This window comes from Acanthopagrus latus, chromosome 3 (assembly GCF_904848185.1).
Source record: "Acanthopagrus latus isolate v.2019 chromosome 3, fAcaLat1.1, whole genome shotgun sequence".
Classification (NCBI taxonomy): Eukaryota; Metazoa; Chordata; class Actinopteri; order Spariformes; family Sparidae; genus Acanthopagrus; species Acanthopagrus latus.
Window position 1 is genome coordinate 19,832,453 of NC_051041.1, and position 18,023 is coordinate 19,850,475.

General features: G+C 40.9%; 2 long non-coding RNA genes across 3 annotated transcripts; one reads left to right on the top strand and one right to left on the bottom strand.

Moving 5' to 3' along the window:
* Positions 1 to 6,880: 6,880 nt before the first annotated feature.
* On the bottom strand, positions 6,881 to 17,316 carry LOC119016945. Of its 2 annotated transcripts, XR_005074297.1 has the most exons (4): positions 16,361 to 17,316; positions 14,202 to 14,294; positions 7,273 to 7,384; positions 6,881 to 7,130 (listed from the first exon to the last, which is right to left on the bottom strand). It is a non-coding gene; the product is annotated as an uncharacterized LOC119016945 (long non-coding RNA). The 2 variants fall into 2 exon arrangements; XR_005074298.1 differs by lacking the exons at positions 14,202 to 14,294; positions 16,361 to 17,316 and adding an exon at positions 7,714 to 7,881.
* Positions 14,828 to 17,243, top strand: LOC119016946. Its single transcript, XR_005074299.1, has 2 exons — positions 14,828 to 15,239; positions 15,694 to 17,243. It is a non-coding gene; the product is annotated as an uncharacterized LOC119016946 (long non-coding RNA).
* Positions 17,317 to 18,023: the final 707 nt, after the last annotated feature.

Here is an 18,023-nt window from a genome sequence, read left to right on the forward strand (position 1 = left end):
TGAGGTCCATCACTGGGCCAGACTGATTCTGAGAAGCGGGTACTATGAACTTTTCTTCGGGGAGACATATTATACTTTTTTTTTTTTTTTTTTCAAGCATGTAAAAGGACTTGAATTTTAAAAAAAGGTTAAAAGGTTGTGACATCAAACTACATCATCATGTCACACATTTGCATAATTCCTGTCTAGGGGCTAGTTTGGTATGTACGAATTGATTTAGCACAGCTGCTCTGTTGTTGTAAACTGTGCTGGCTCAGGCGTGTGTGGGTGTGTGAGCTGACTAATCAGAGACTTGGTACTTAGGAGGAGGGGCCTTAAAGAGACAGGAGCTTTAATAGAGTTAAAGTGCCCGAGCATAGGACATAGGATAGGATATTCTAGTAGTAACCCAGAATAAAATTGTCAACCAGAAAATTTGCATAATATAGCAAATATATTTAACTATTGTCGGTGTTTGATCAGTACAATGGGCATTGCCTAATCTGACATTAGGAAATGGTGTCTTGCTTTTTTGCCTGAGCCACTTCATTTCCCTTTACTATTTTGAGAATGCTATATTCAGAATATCAGTTTGTGAGTCATTAGGATGCTCAATATGTGGCTTTAAATTGCTTTTAGTATGCTGTAAATGAAAGTTTTTGCAAGCAGTGTTGCCGCCAGTCCGCAGTGACAAGAGGCTCAAGCATGATGTATTTGTAATGTGCTGAAGGGGAATGGGTTTCCCTTGTTTGTCTTTTCTTCTGTGTTCCACACTAAAGAATTACCTACGTGGGCGCACTTTTCACTGCAAAGAAGACACATAATGAAGCATGAAGACCTCACCGCTGTGAGGCATTTGTTGTGCTTTAATCGAAACCTCTGGAACTTTAAAATCAAATTTGCCACTTGTAAGCAGCAAGTAATTGATTCACACCTCGACTCAGAAGTCTGGATAGATGACCATGCAGCGCAGAGTGAGTTAAGGTTAATATTTTAGTGTGTTTGTTTGGAGTCTGTTAACTGTTCTACCATTTGTAGTCTTTATCTTCTCTTTACAGTCTTCTGAGTACATAAAGGAGCATTTACACCATTTTTTGCAAACATTCTTCTGAAAGTGCTGTTCACATCGAGCAAACAATGGGAGCATTTTATTTGTTTCATTACTACATATTGGCCTCGTGGCTCAATACAAGCAATTTAAAAAGGTGCATTCCACTTTTTTTTCTTTTCACTGTTATAAACCTGTAGCCAACAAACACAATCAATGTAAAGATTTTTTTTTTTTTAATGTGGGGGGCTGAAACTAACAAGATTTGTTATTAAACTAGCAGGACTTTTTTGTATGGCCAAAGTCTGGACTGGCAAAGATCCAGCATAAGTAAATCCTTCACGTCTTGGCAACAAAAATCTCTGCATAGCTGAAAACTTGCCCACTCCGTGAGGACTTTTTTTTTACCCTTCTGCTCCACACGATGTTGCTACTCTGTATGCTACATTACGGATTATGAAATCCATGAGACCCCCAGTCTGGAGAGAAATGAAGAAAAACAACAACTTTGTACCTCATGCCCCTCATTAGATCAACTGTTATACTGTAGTGCAGGGGGGCTGATTGCCTGAGCAATACTGTTTGTTAATCTGATCATGTTTGTGTTTGGAGCCGAGCAAACAAGCTGCCATAAACAAGCCGAAACAGTGAGCCAGACCTCGTTCCTGCTCTCCGCTGCTGCAGGCCACACACACATGCACGCACGAGCGTCAGCCTCTTCTCCGAGGCTAAATAATGAAGAACGGAGGCACATCGCTTAGGTGATTAATTATCCATGCCACCAGATGGGACGATGAGCAAAAAAAGTCAGAATTCTTTTTTTTTTTTTTTCTTTTCCCTAAATGCATTTCAGAGTGAGGCTTCGATTGGGGTAATGACAGCCATATGTTGATGGATGACCACGAGCTAGTATTAATCAGAAATACAGATATGGGATGTTACCAAGACGGAGGACTGATTTTGTGTGTGTGTGTGTGTGTGTGTGTGTGTGTGAGAGAGAGAAAGAGAGATGTATGTATGAGTTGAGAATAATTTAGAAGAGGTAAAGGGATAGCATGTGCCGCAGATTTTACATAATGTATGGCAGTTATTAGACTGTGTAAAGAGTCTCTTATGCTGTGTATAAAATCAGACATATTTTGGACTCCACTGAGCAGTTTTGGATCTGATTTATGACTTTCGGGATGCAATGCAATATCATGAATACATTAATTCTACTTCTCAGTAACTTCTAGCTCATATAATAACATCTTCACCACAAAGCCTCTGCCAAACCTATCTAACAACTCTTAACACATCTCGTTCACAGCCAGTTTAGAGAGCGCCTAAAGTCAAGGAATAGTGGAAACCATTATGACGCACGAGACACTGCCATTCACAGCAGCTGCGATCAGTCATTTGCTTTAATTGCCATCTGTTGTACTGAAAATTCGGCGAGATATAAAATCTATAGCAGACGTTTAAGCCATGAAAGTGCGTCAATTTTTATTAATGGGCCGGCCAGTTCCAACTCTGACAAGCTCCAGTTAAAAAGACTAAAACTGGAGGGATAAGACGTTGCCTCGGGGATGCTTGGTACACACTGGGGGCCACTTATGTAGCCTGGTCAGGCGGAGAGAGTGCTTCAGGTCATTTTATCCCTCATTACATGGGTATACTGGTCAGATATATCTGTACCCTGGAGCCCCATCATTTTTCTTTTAAAGCCAGTTCACTCAGCCAAAATCATAAGCATTTTTGCTACAAGAATACTGTAAAAGAACACACAAAGTGTGGTATTAGCATAGGCTTCATTGTTATTTAGGTATAATATGTGGGGATAATATTTCAAAACTTAACTAAAACATGATCAACAGAATTTGAATGGATGGTGGTCGGGGTGGACGTCCCCCTGTGGTCCTGTGGTCAGGTTTCAGCAACAAAAGTACATTGGTTAACCTCCAAAATCTGATCAGATAAATTAGATTATTAAAGAATGGGTGTGAAGGAATTTAGTGTTTTTATCACATATGGCCCGTCTTACCCACATTAGTATCAGGCCAAACAATGGCAAGAAAGAAGGTATTTTTTAATGATATTTTAGTTTGTTAGTTTGGAAAATTTCTGAAAATGTTAACTCATTCTGCGCTGTTGGGCGCATGTTTGTTTTTTGTGTTTCTGTTTGTGTGAAAAGAAGAGCATTGCTGCTAGACTACTGTGTTGCCAGGGACCGGACCTCACGGATTACTGAACAAAAACAGACCTTTAAAACTCAGTTCAGTGGTTTGGGTTGGACTGTTTCACGTTTTTTATGGATAAAATAGCTGTTATTTTCCCTCTGCTGCCCTCAGGCTGCTCTGTTTTGAGAAACTCTTAACGGATTGTTTTACTTCTAACTAAAGGAACTGCTAAAAAATTGATAACCAGCAGCTTCTCAGTGAACAGCTCCGTACGCCTCTGAGGATGATGATGGAGGCCAGTTACAGTCCCAAGGTGGATTATGGAGTTTCCTGGTAGATGGATCTTAGAGGGTTTGTTGCTAAAGTAAGCACTAATTGCTGCTAAATGTAGTTAGTTGCCGTTGGCTCTGTCCTTGCACCGAACTGTATCCTCAACGTCAAACTAGCCTCTGTCTTCATCGGAAGCAGTGGTTTTCTCTCCTGGTCCAACCGTGTTCTCTTGTAGCTGCCAGTCCATTTAGAGTCAGTGTGAGCAACATAAAGTACATTCCACTCTATCAGCTGCGTCTGTTTTACAGGAAACAATACTACGCTGAAGAAACTAGCACTTTGTAAACCGTTTCATGAGGACTTCAATCTACACAATTCACTTAAGTTCAGAGAAAGATTATGAATATGCGTACGGTTTCTGTTATACAGAATCGCTTCATGATAAATTATGAAATGTAATCTTTAGGATTTGTGCTCATTGTAGAATTTCATCAGTATTTCACAAACTGCCATGACATGAGGTGGTCTGGTGAGACATTTGCCCAGTTACTTTGAATCAAGAAATTTGGACCTCACCACACATACTGCCAGAAGCATTGGGGCGATATAACTGTAAAACTGGATCGCATGGCATTTTCCCTTTCAGTATTATGTCCTGCATTTAAAAACAGAAGCTGTACAGTTCAAGCTGGGTAAAGGCCACAATATGTCATCAAGTTCGAGACAGCAAGCCTTCAAGTTCAAAAAAACACAAAAAAACGTAGGCATGAATATAAATGAATGTAATCCTGGGTCAGACAGATACTTGTTATTCAATCCTTGCCGCTCACCAGCCTTTGTTCTCTTTAAACTACGTCCTTTAAAGCTACAAGTCCATGAAGATCTTAATGCACTGTGTTATGAAAGAAGATCACGTCAGTTCACTTGTCTTACAGATGGCAGAAAACTAGTTTTTCTTTGAAAACTTTAAAATAGAGCTGTGATCAGAGTGGAAGCTCCATCTTTTTGGTGACGCTGACTGGCTGCTGTGTGATATTTAAAACTGAAGCAATATTGGTTCACTATATGCTAATGTGTGCAGCGTTTTCCCACAGCAATGGGGGCTTAATGTTTGTGGCTGATAATCCGGTGTGGTCCGAATATGAAAGTGGAGAAGTGTTATGCATATGAGGTAGAAAATGAAATTCAGTTAGAGTGACCTCTTCACCTATTGATTCCGCCCTGTCTGAATGGCAGATCATCAGCGTGTGAGAAGCACATTAATTCTGAAAAGTGTTAAGGCAGCTCCCTTTGACAAACTTTTGACATACCTCACACTTGGAGACTTTTCCAGTCGTACAAATCTGTTTCAAGAACGCTCATCTTTGTTGTTTTTATCACGCAAAACATGTTTTTTCTCATATTGTAAGATTATGAAAACACACTGAATGCTAATTTACTGTGTCAGACTATTTGTGCTCCACATGTACAGCTTCAAGAGCTGGTTGATGAATACTGAAAGCAAGATATGTTTGACTGAGTTTTTTAATTATAGAAAACAGTGCTAAAGGTTTTTGCATGCATGTACAGGAATAGTTAGACTTTTTTTTATTTTTATTTTTTTTTTTTTTACTCTCTTGCCAAGAGCTTTATTAGAAGATAGCAGCTCCAGGCCTCCATCGTTATGTGAGTGAGGATGCTAACATTCAGAATAAATAAACTGATACATAAACGGCACAATAAATAAACAGAAAATAAATGTAAGCTTTAATCAATATATAAAATCTGTTACAAATAGATATTTCAGCTATAATTTGCCTCTGATTTTATTGTCTTTCATATCAATTATTTAATAAGTACTGTAAAGTGTAATTTCCTTTTTATTAATAATTTCTCAATGTATAAATATTTGAAATGTATTTCTGTTTACTTATCATGACTTCTTTATTGTGGTTTGTTTCTGTATTTGTCTCATTTTAGTCTGCACCCCCATTTATTCCTAAAAATTGTATATATTTCTGTATTTTCCATCAACCATGTCTAATGCATTATGCAAAGGAGGGGGCTGTCAATCAAAGCCAATCACAGCACAGTAGGGCAGAATGAGGCCAAACAGTCTTCAGAGAAAAAAAATCCAAGCCATCAAAGACAGTATTGTGAATTTATGTTACATTTGATAAATCAACTAATTTATATATTTTGGTGTTACTTTTGGTGCATTTAATTGCTGTATATTCATTTATTTACTTCAGAGTTTGCCAGTTTCAGTCCCCCATACTTAGCTCCACTACACTCCAACACCAATTTTCACAGCAGTCTGTTTTTTGAGTTGCTTCTTTTTTTTTTTTGGAACCCCTCTGTTGTTTGGCTCCAGATTGGACATTTCTCCTATTAATGTCTAATTTCTCAGTATCTTGTGGTATGTTTGTCATTGTAGCTGGTAACCCAGCCCAGAGACAGATGTGACTGTGTGCAAAGACCCCGCCTGACTCGTGTCACTCATCCATCCACTCACTCAAGCCCTCCACTCTGCTCGGTTCACTACTGTAAACGGATGGAGCAGGTGCCAAGAAGAAGAATTACGCTTTCAATTTTCCCTCATCATCTTGCGAGAATTTCCCCTTTATCGACACCAATACCCCAGACAATCTTCCTTTTTCTTGGTCTGTTGGAAGGTTGCATGTGTGCACATTAAAATATTAATCTACAGACAGGAGCTGATTAGCTTAGCTTAGCATTAAGACTGGAATCAGTGGGAGATGACCTGGCTGTGTCAAAAGGTGCCAACACAGTCTGCCTACCAGTGTCTCTAAAGCTCACTAATTAAAATGTTAAATTTCATTTCCTGAAGTCTCTGTTGCCTGGCAACCTCACGGTGGCTCCAAAGATTAGGGAAGTTATTGCTCCTGGCCAAGAAACAGTTTGGCACATCATCTTTATACTCGTATGGATTAAACAATCAAGATATAAGTTGTTAATTAGTGGGTTTTAGAGGTGCTGGTCGGTATATTTAGTTCCCTTGTTCAGACTCAGAGTTTTTCTTTTTTTCCAGTCATTATGCTAGCCTTACCTATCCAAAAGTGATATTTATTTTTTCTTGAAAGCAAACAAATCACACTTGAAAGCAGAAGAAAAAGCCTTGAAATGTGCCTTGTTAAGTCTGTGTATGCTACAAAAGTAATCACTTGAAAGAATCCCGCAGATGGGGGGGAAAAATAACAATTCCCAAACAACATGTGTCAAAAGGTGAGCTGATGAAAACCCAGCAATCACCGCAGTTACAGTGAGTCATCATTGGCTATATTCATGCCGCCATTGTATGTGCCTGATAGCCATATTAACTATTGTGCAGCTCTTAGGTTACCCTTCAGTCTGACAGCAACTTCACACTCTCCTCAGATTTATTCTTTTTAAGTGAACCACTTACCGGTGTAGAGTTCTCATTCGGGTCACCTCCTCACCCCCAGACCACAAAAGTGATGGGAACAGCAAGAGTGGAAAGACGGTCGCTGAAAATGTAAGCGTTGCGCATCTCTACACCTAAAACATGCTCCGTACATCTCAAGGAGACACTGATGGTGTGGGAGAGAGAGACTGTGGCCTGGTGGTGTTTGGATGCGCCTGTCTTATTCGGTTGTCACCTTCTTTTATGCTCAAACTGTGGGTGAACTTTGCAGGATTTAGTCGGCTTACTCCTGTGAAGAGTGACGTATTAGAGGTATTTACGCCGCCTTCGGTGCGAACATAGTCATTGAGTCATTGGCTTTGATCAATAACCTTATCAAAGCTCTGCAGAGCTGCGGCCATTTTGTGCCATGAGACAGAAAAAAGTCTTACCTATTGTAACAGTGACATCTCTCAAGAGAAGCAGCGTGTGAACGGCTGGAGAAATAAAGCCCATTGTGCTCCCGGTCTGGGCATTGTTACTCATGACTCATCTCTCAGGTACCTTTACAGCACAGCAGAAAGGAGATTGCAAAGCATTATTTCTCTTTCTAAAGTATTAAACAAGAATATCATGGAAGAGATTGGCTGCACAGATGAACTGTTGGCAAACACAGACCAACTGTAGTCACCAGTCAGAGGCACGTCTCCTGATGAATACTACATACAAATTGTGTAGAAGTGAGAGCAATCATACGCACAGTGTTTGTTTTGGTTTAAGTCAAGCAGCTGGAAGAAAGGATAAATGTCTGGAAGAGGGATGGGTGTGCCGTCCTGAAGTTCTATCTGACAGCCACAACAATAACAGCTTTTGCGTGTTCGCCTGTCACTTACTGTAGCTGACAAGTTGCTCTCAAATCCAACACTAACAAGGCAAGACGGCCGCTCACACTCGGCTCCATTGACTGTAGCACGTTTCACATTCCAGACATCGTCATTATCACACAAACACACGTACACAAACTATTTTATCCACACAGAAAATTTGTAAAGGAAATAATTGCATCACAATTACAATAATTACACATCAGATTGTACATTGGCACAGAACATAGATTGAACAATCCTTATTTTAGTGGAGTACACTTACACCCAAGAATTAAAGAATCTAAAGCCACAAACCAAATTTATCAGACTAAATGTTACGTTTCTGCAAAGCCACAGATGAGTTCAAGCTGGATGTTTCTTCATGTTTAAACTCCTTTTGTTTCGGTTGAAATTTCTTTTTCTCTTTCATCACATCGTTGTGCCTATGCCCTGTTTGGGTTTCAGCACAAAGACCACTTGGTTAGGGTTGATGAAGCATTATAGTTTGGCTTAAAATACTTGTTTTTGTTGCCATGCTCACAGATGATGTATCACAGATACATCATCCGTATCACAGATACATCATCCGTGAGCATGGCAACAAAAACATGTATTTTAAGCCTCCTCCTGTTATGGTATTTGGCTGTGTCCATCTATGCAAAACACAAAAACCTGATCCTGCAGTTAAGTTTCCCAATCCGGCCTTTGAGTGTCCCTGATCCTGCACTTGAGTTTCTCTGATGTCTCTTTATGTTTGCCTGTTCCTTATGTACAATGATCCAGAAATAAACCCCATCCATTGCACTTCCTGCCTGCCATCTCCTTAATTTGGGTTCACCTGCTCTGCTCCAGCATGGCAGTAGGAGCAGTACACATTATTTGAATAGTTGTTGTTTTGCCTGTAATCTGACATGTCAATCAGTACACCCTGATATTAAAACCTTGCTCAAGATGTGATTAATCTGAATATTTGGTTTCCTATAATTTACCCCAGTACCTCTACTTGATTAGGTCTCTTCGACATTAAAGAAAAACTGAATTGTCTTATAAATTGGGGCAGAGGGATGCAGAAACAGATACAAATAAAAAGACTGCTCTGTGAAGTGCAGATCAGTGTTGGATAAAGGGAGCTGCAAGTAGTGAATTGGGAACAGTGAAACATACAGAAAATACATAATAATGGAGGAAAAACAATTAAGAAGTCTATGTGATGGCTGGAGGAGCAATAAAAACACACTTTGTTCTATTTATGTTTGTGTTTTCTTCATTTAGATTCTTAGCAGATGTTATTTGCCTTTATCTTCATGTACAGCTCAAAAACTGCTCCTAACCTTTTTAAATATCATCCACTATCATTTGTTTGGATAATTTAACTTTTATTTACACAGGAAAGCCTGTTAACTTGTGTTTACCACTGTGCATTCACGATGATGTTGTTATTGTACTATTTCTGTGGTGAATCCAGCTTTGAAAGGGTTTATTCATGTGCAAGGCCACTCTGCTGAGTAGGAAAACAGGCTGGATTTATGAGGGCCTACAGCATTAAAAGTAAATGAGAGTCTTATAATAATAATAATAATAACAAAAATAATAACAGTTCTCTGTGAGGCATGTATTGTCTGTGGAGTGAAGCCAGAGCCTCAGCTGAAAAGTAAACAGGAAGAAGAGCGAAAGAGTGCCTCAGAGACTGATCCGGTGCTTTGATTCTATTGAGAATAAGTCCTGATCACTCTCACAGAGTCAGTAAATATAGTCATTTGTTTGATTTGCAAATGACCAGGTGGAGAGGGAGCGCAGCCGCATCTGAAGTCCAGCGCACCATGGTGCTTCAACTGACTACAGGACATAATACGTAGAGCAGAAGGTCTCATGGTGAGCCAGGAGTCTACAGCTTTTCACTCAACCTCAACACAACACTTCAGCTGATTTTGCTAATTAGTTCCCTGCTCTTTCGGTTTAATATGTGCTAATCACTGAAATCAGCTGCTATTGCATTTAATTGAAAAATAAAACTGATTATAAAACTGAAATGACTTTCCATCGCGTAACACAGTTTGAAGTCCCGTGGTGTATAGTAATGCTTTGGTTTGTGTTTGGATGATGTCTCTTCATCCCTTCTCACTGCACGGTTACATGACAGAGACAGGCCTCATTGTCTGAAATCAAGACAATTCATGGAAACCTCATTATGGTGCTAAAGAGCAAAATCAGGGAATCACCAGAGATGGTGACTGTTTGTATGCGAGCCAATCCATGATGTAAAGAAACATGTTGATGAAGGTTCTCAGTCATCCGGGTCATGGTACGTCTAAGTGCTGTATCATCAGGTCCAGCTGCCTATAATACAGCACTTAGAATGTATATATATGTATAAATCCGAATGTGGATCAGCTGATGGTTCTAGAGGGAAAGTCAAGCGATCAACAATATCATCCATCCTCTAGGCACCATGAACACTTTATGGCAATTCTCTCCAGTTCTTTTTGAGATATTTCATTTTGGACCAAAGTGTTCGATCAACCTACCAACCAACCAAGCTATGAAGATTGCAAATTGCAATTTGGAGAGTCATCCTTCCAGTGTGGTTAAAATAAGCTAAGGGTACACTCATAAAGGTTACACCACTTGGACTTGGGTCAAGAACAGGAACTGAATGTGCTCCTTAAAACAAGATACATTTGAAAATTAAATGGATACAACAGAAATGGTTTTGTTTTTTTTGCCTGCATCAGTTTCTGACTCCCATCATTTCCTCCAGATGATATGATACCACTGTGGAAGTGAACAGGTTTGTTGCATAAAGACTTACTGACAAACACCAAGACCTACAGACAAAAACACAAGACACACCCAGTTTGGAAAATCTGGGAACATTTGAGCAGAGGTGGAATGAGTAATGGGGGTACCTGAGTTGGGTCAATGTGGCATTTTCACGCTAAACGTACCCACCATTAGCCAATGCCAGAGGGTCTCTCAGAGCCCCCCTCACACTATTAACCCACTCTCAGGGCCACTGGACTGGGAAAATGGGGACTAAGGAGATTTTGCCCGGAGGAATACCTCTGTTTGTCTGTGAAGGTGGATGCATGAGTGGCAACCGTAACCATAAATATGCACAGCCAGATAAATGTGAGACTTCGCTAGTGTCGGCACGTGGTGCATGTGCAAGTGTGTGCGCGTGGTTGTGTTTCCGTGTCAGCAGAGGTGAACCCTTGCCTGGAATGTGTTCACACATGCAGTCAGATGAATGAAGCTGTGGGGTCGGAGTTGAGCTGCGACAGTGGCAGCTGTCAGCACTGTGGTGTGTGTGATGTATGAGCTCATCCGTCACTACCAGCCCCTTTTTCTGTTGAGGGGGTTGGACGAGTAATCCAACATAATTTCCACTCCTTCCCTCGGTCAAATCCTTTCTTGGCTTACATCAGGGTTTTATTGTTCCTTGTTCGGTTTAGTTACCATCTCCTGCCTTTATATCGTTGTTTAAATATTTTCGCGAATGAGTGTGACTGGGTAAATATTGATAGTTGCTTTCTCCATCTTTGTGAACATTATGATGCAAATATTTGTCTGTAGATGAGCTCGACAAGTGAGAAAACACGGGCATGCAATCACAAGATTAACATTTGAAAAGGCATTACTTCAAACACAATTCAAAGGCATATGAACCATTAAAACAAAAAGAGCTTCAGCTATGTTGCAGATGATAGCGATGAATATATTCAAATTCAAGTACATACTGTTTCTAGGCTTGCTCATCTGAATAAGATAAACACACACAAACATGCACACACTCATAAGCACACACTCCCTGGCCAGTGCGCAGCCTCCAGGGACACCATACTGAATACCAGGGGACACACTGGTGCCACAATGCCAACATGCTGCCAGTTGGCCACACCTGAGTCAAAAACCACAGAGGCACAGCTGTAGAGCTGAGACACACGACACACGTACATGCTGTGCTTGTGTAAAAGACCGAGATAACGCCCAGGAGGATACAATAAAAGGAAAGAATGCTGACGACGAGAACTCAAAGAACTCAACCGACTCAAAATAACAAAACAAATTCCTCGCGGGACAAAGTTGCTGATGCTCCCGGTACATTGCTCCTTTCCAATCTATACCCTTATGTCTCGATTATTCGGCGATTAAAATAGATCCACATAATGGATGCAGAAGCTAAAAGTTTCTCAGATGAGTGCTGCTCAGTGTGGGCACAGTTACAACGATACTTTCTTTAGCCTCAGTGTCCTCACGGATGCACCTTTGGTAGATAAATCATGATTAATTGCCCTCTGGGATCCCCTTCCGGTGGATGAAGCTAGTGAAGTGCCCTCTCTTCTCTATAAAGGTATCACAACTTTTTGCATGTTGGTGCCCTTGTCATATTCGTTGCCCCTGCCCTTCAAACTTTCTGAGTCCACCACTGTCTTTAGCCCTCCAGACACCGTTAGAGTCCAATTCTCTGTGCAGGGACTATTAAAAGCCTTATGTACTGTATGTCTTTGAGATAACACGCAATCATAGAAGGCGTGTTACCTCATGTCCCTTTACTTACTCCCCCCTAAGGCCCACTGAAGCACATTGAGCAGTCACCAATGGCATCCCTTTATGGCTGTCCACTCTGTCCTCATGAATTACATCTCACATAATTTCCACCTTTGTTCATGCAAGGCGGTGCCAAGAGCCGCACATCTGACACATGTATAAATCAAAGAGCAGTTCACCATTTGTATTAAGGTTGCCGGATACAAGGCCTCGTTTGAGTTACGCTGTAAAGTATGAACAGAGCGTTAGCTGTGCGCCGTGCCAAGAGCACATGCGGAGCCAACCGAGAGGCATGACAAGTGCACATAAGCACATTTTATATTACCAGTTTTATGCCTCACCATGTTTACATCAATCATGCAAGGAGGGAACATGCCCTTCAACGACAGTACGTTGTGCATGTTCTCACAGCAAGCCCAGACAAAGACGAAGAAGAAGCTTTTGTTTTTCTGAGGTTAATTTTCGTTTCCTCGCAAAAAGCGACATCTTGGAGCTAGCTGTGCCACCGAGCAAGTCAAGGGGCAGCAACTAACAAACAAAACAGCAAATAACTCATCTGTATTGAATCTCTTCCTCTAGTGATTATTTGCTTGATTTGTTTTCTTTCCCCTCTGCAGTCGGCTGTTTGGTTGCATCTTATGGGGCCCCATCGCACAAAGTGACAGAACGCTCTGTTTTGGGTTGCATTCGTATGGCTATGGAAAAATACCACCCACACCGGCTGTGAGTCATGCAGCAAACACATGTCTGCATAACTCAAAATAATTGCATAGCATCTATCTCCAAAAATCTAGTTATGCCCTTCTCTCCCTTCTCTCTAACCCTCGTCTCTTTTCCCCCCACAGTGAAAGACACAAACAAGAAAACCAATAAAGCACAGGCCTCTGAGACGGTAACACCAGAGCTCCTCATCACGAAATGATATTAACAGCACCACGCAATTCTCTTTGATGTGAGCAAGCTTAGTATGTGCAATAACCGACCTGCCACATATTCACAAAGAGAAAGAAATAGTAACCGCAATCCACTATCATTGGCCAGTGTCCGCAGATGCATGTGGGATTTGCAGAATCTTGCAAGGCTGTCCCATAATTAAGCGTTCTCTTACCTAACAAACGCTGTTTGTTTGTGAAATGCTGTTTATGTTCCTGATCTAGCTCTCTGCATGACGTGGTCTTTACTTCCAAGCAGCTTAATGGTGAGGAGAAATGTGGTCAGTGTGACCCTGACCCGTCTCTGCTTCATCACTGTTTAATGGGATGTTGCCATTAGCAACACAAGCAACACTTCTGCATTGCAGGGAGATGGTGGAAGAAATAAAAGTTGTGGGCTGGCAGCAGGGCCGTGGGAAGTATGGATGTACAGCAGCACCTGCCGCTGGAGAGGGGTCAAGCTGCAGACATGCACAGCACCGGATGCAAAACAAAATAAATGCATCATTAATTAATTCTTCTGTTGATATTACCTGAGAGATGTTTGAGGACGTTTGGAGTAGGGCTTGGCGATAAAACAATCTCGATCATTTTCATGATAAAATCTTCCACGGTAACGATGATACATCACATCACATTTATTTTTCACTAAAGATTTTTTTTCCTCTCCCTTGAAAACACTACACCAACAGCCAATCATACAGCAGAGAAACAAATGCATGTGGCAGATGCATGTTTCAAGCCCTTCACACTCACAACAACTCAAAATGGTGGCGTCCACCTGTGTGTCTCGACTATACTAGAAATGAGTCGTCCAACTAGCAAAACCGAGTGCGAGGGAGGACACAACTAGCAGATAGAACTTCTGACACATGGAACAAACACGTACATTTGATGCCCCAGTGATGCTGAACGTAAACTCCCACGCTATAAACACCTGCACCAAAACATGGACACATCAATGCACAAACCCAATGCATAAAAAAATAAATAAATAATCAGAGCCAGCCGCTCTATAATAAAAGCATGTCTTACCTTCATTCTTCTACCTCTTCATACTCCTCTTGCTCGTTTTATTCCTCCTCACGGTCCTGTCTTTCTCCCTGGTGCGCTGGCTCAACTGTGTTGCTAACATTAGTGGTAGCAGTATTAGCACTAGTGCTAGCTGAAGCTGCACTTCATTTTATAGACAAATCAGTCAGTTTGCAGCATTTTTCCTCATTAGCCAACAGTGCTCTCTGAGATTTCTCTCTCTTCTTCTCCGCTCCCCCTTGTGTCGCTTCATCTGAGTCAACTTCTAACCTCCAACAGCCACACAGATGCAGTCCACTTGATTCAGTCTTGAAATTCCCAGAAGGCATTGCTTCATTTTAACTTTTGCAAACAAATAATCAGACAAAAAAAATACAGGTAGATTTGTTTTATTCCAAACCATGCATGTTTTTGAACATCTGAAAACAAGATTTTGCTACAAAACAATGCAGACTGATGTAAAAATCTGTGATTATAAACTGTAGAGGGTAACCATGACTGTGGTATAGAGACACATATGTGGCATATAAATACTGACCAGATTAGCCCTTTAACAGGTGGTATGATGAAATTGTAGATATTTATCTCATATTTATCCAAAGAACATTATTAATGCTTGTTAGGGGTGTGACTGATTGCTCGGCCGGCCCTGCTGGTGAGCACGGGTGGCTGCTGCCTTGCATACATCCAATTTGAAAATGACCTGTTGCCACCTACCGGACAGGAGTTAGCGGCTGCCGACCGTTCTGTGATTCTCCAGAACACACAGATGGCCAGCCCACCCCTGCGTGAGTCTCAGTATACACATGAAGACGAGAATTAGAATCTTCAAAGGAGATGCTTTCAAACAGCACACTTTCCAGATGACCACATCGTGGAGATAATTGCCCAGAGGCTTTTGGAAGCACTCATGTCATGGGGACTCTGGGAGGACCGCCAGGTGTGCATCACAACAGACAGTGGTGCAAACATAGTGAAGGCTGCTTCACAACAACTGGACACAACTGTATTGTTTTGGCCAACGGCTTCATCTAGCCATAGGTAAGCTATTGACTCAGGCATTTGTACTTACAATTATTTATGGTGTCGCATAGTTTGAATGATGACATTTTCAAGGATTCAGGTGTTCTAATAACAAGAGATTTTGCCAGCTACAACATGGCATATTGTTTTAGATAACCATAACCATAAGCAGTCACTCCTTTGATACATTTTGTTCACATTTTCGCGGCTTCAGATCTGCGCAAGGCATGTGAATGATTTTCCTTTAAGGCCACTGTCACCTACTTGCTAAAACTGGTGCAGCAAAAAAAGCACAGTGAGCTTGCAGGTGATCTATAAGTCACAAAACACTTTAAAAATAATTGTAATTGTAGTGCTGACTATTCTAGTGTAGTTTTGTGATATTTTTATTGTTTATTTCTTCATGTCATCAGTGACTGTTGCTGAGTTGTCTTAAACATATTTTCTATATTGCCATTCTATGTAACTTCAGAGAGAAGTGGGAGGGACAAGAGGATCGAAAGAGCTGTTGGAGTATGTAAAAGAGTGGTCAGTGCCTTCTCCTACTTTTGGAGAAAGAAGGGAGACCTTGCAGAAACTCAAGAGGAGCTCAAACTTCCCCAGCACAAGACGGTCACGGACTCACCTACAAGATGAGGCTCACGTCAGAAGTTTTTCTTCAGTTCTCTTTTCACCTCTTTTCACCTCACAGCTCACCTCCTTCTGTTTCTCCCTCACTTTGTGTGTCTGCTCTATTGAATTTCCTTTTCAGCAGTTTTATAAACTCGCACAAAAAAAAACCCCAAAACATCTTGTTTTTTTTTTTTGTGTTCACCAGCGATTCTGTCTTCCCAACAGCTGGTGAGCTGTGTGTGGGGGAGGCTCGTTGTTAAAGACTTGGTACCAACATACCCAGTGACATCAGCACCAACAAGGTACACTTACAAGCTTGTAGTCTATAAAAGGCATAAGTTAAACATGACATCTCACACCATAATCAGTTCATTTAGAAAACATACCGGAGAACATCTCTCTCTCTTTATCTCTCGGTTTCTTTGCAAAACTTGTAGGTTTTTTAGTAGACAATCATAGAGTGAAGGTGTTTTTCCACTAGTTAAAGAAAGACACAAGTATTTAGATAATTATCTACAAGGACTCACCTACAAGATGGGGCTCACATCAAAAGATGGTAGAGAGAGAGTGCTGTTATAAGAGAAGGCCATCGCACAAGTCTTGTCTCCGCTGACAAAAAGACCAGGCATTTGATTCCTATGTGGCCGGATATTCAAGTCCTTGAATCATTCCACAAGGCATTGAATCCACTTCTAGAATTCTCAGATGCCTTCTCTGGGGAAGAATATGTCAGTGTATACTACCTGTAAACCAGTTCTGTGTCTTCTCAATGAAGGGCTGTTAAAGCTTGACGATGATGATGCCGAGCTTACCGAAAACATCAAGACACCGTCACTGAATATTTAAATGAGAAATATGATGACGTGATCACTGATGATCTCTTGGACATGGCATCACTTTAGATTCAAGACCAAGTGAATGAAGGGTGAGAAGACTGGCACCATAAAAACCAGAGCCATGAGGAAGGACCGGCAGGAGCCACAGAAGCAGGAGCTGAGGGAGGAGCTGCTGCCGCTGTAGAAGATGATGACACTGGGTAGTTTTTTCAAAAAGTCCTACACCAGCACCACATCAGTTCCTACAGAAGAGGAGGCTATTGAAGCTGAACTGAAGAGATACCCGCAAGCTCCTGATGCAGACAGTGAGACCAATCCCCTGGCATGGTGGAAGATCAATGTAACATTCTTTCCCAGAGTGAGCTGCCTGGCCAAACGTTACCTTGACACACCTGCCACCAGCTCCCCCTCAGAGCATGTTTTTAGCACAGGTGGCAACATTGTGTCCTGCCATAGGGCAACTTTAAAGCCTGAGACTGTCGACACAGTAGTCTTTCTTGTAAGAAACTTGTTGTGAAGTTGCCTAGAATGTGCAATATTCTCCAAGTTTAAACAGCATCATAATCATCCTCAACATTTAAGTTGCTATTGTATTTCCTTTAATCAATGTTCAGTTCAGTATACCAAGTAAAATCTTTGAGAGACATTCAAAACAAGGCACTCTGTGATCAGAATTGTTTTTATTTGTATTATTCTATATAATCCACGTTCAGTATACACAGCACCGCTAAAATGTTTGGGAGACATTTGAAACAAGGCATTTGTTGTTTAGATATTCAGCATTTCATTTATTCAGTGTGGCTGACATAAAGCCATTCGGTTGGTTGCTTCTACTGAATGTTGTTCACATTTTTATTCTGACAATAAATAACCATAATGGTTTGTCTCAGGTTCTGGGGAATACTCAGAATACTTATAACTGTATACAGTAACATTATTGTCATCATTGTTAAATATATATCATGATAATTATCAACATCAATCAATTTACAACATACAAACAACATATTGGGATAAAAATGTTGGTCATATCGCCCAGCCCTTGTTTGGAGAAATAATTATTCTTTCAAAAATATTTGAATCAATACATTAGAGTTATTTTCTTCTTTCACCATTTGAATTATCAATTCTGTATTTTCAGTGTGTATTACTTTTTCCTCAGTTCTCTTTTCACCTCTGGCCTCACAACTCACCTCCTTCTGTTTCTCCCCCACTTTGTGTGTCTGCTCTATTGAATTTCCTTTTTAGCAGTTTTATAAACTCGCACAAAAACCCCCAAAAACATGTTGTTTGTTTGTCTTTGTTTTTCCTCACCAGCTGGTGAGCTGGTGAGCTGTGTGTGGGGGAGGCTTGT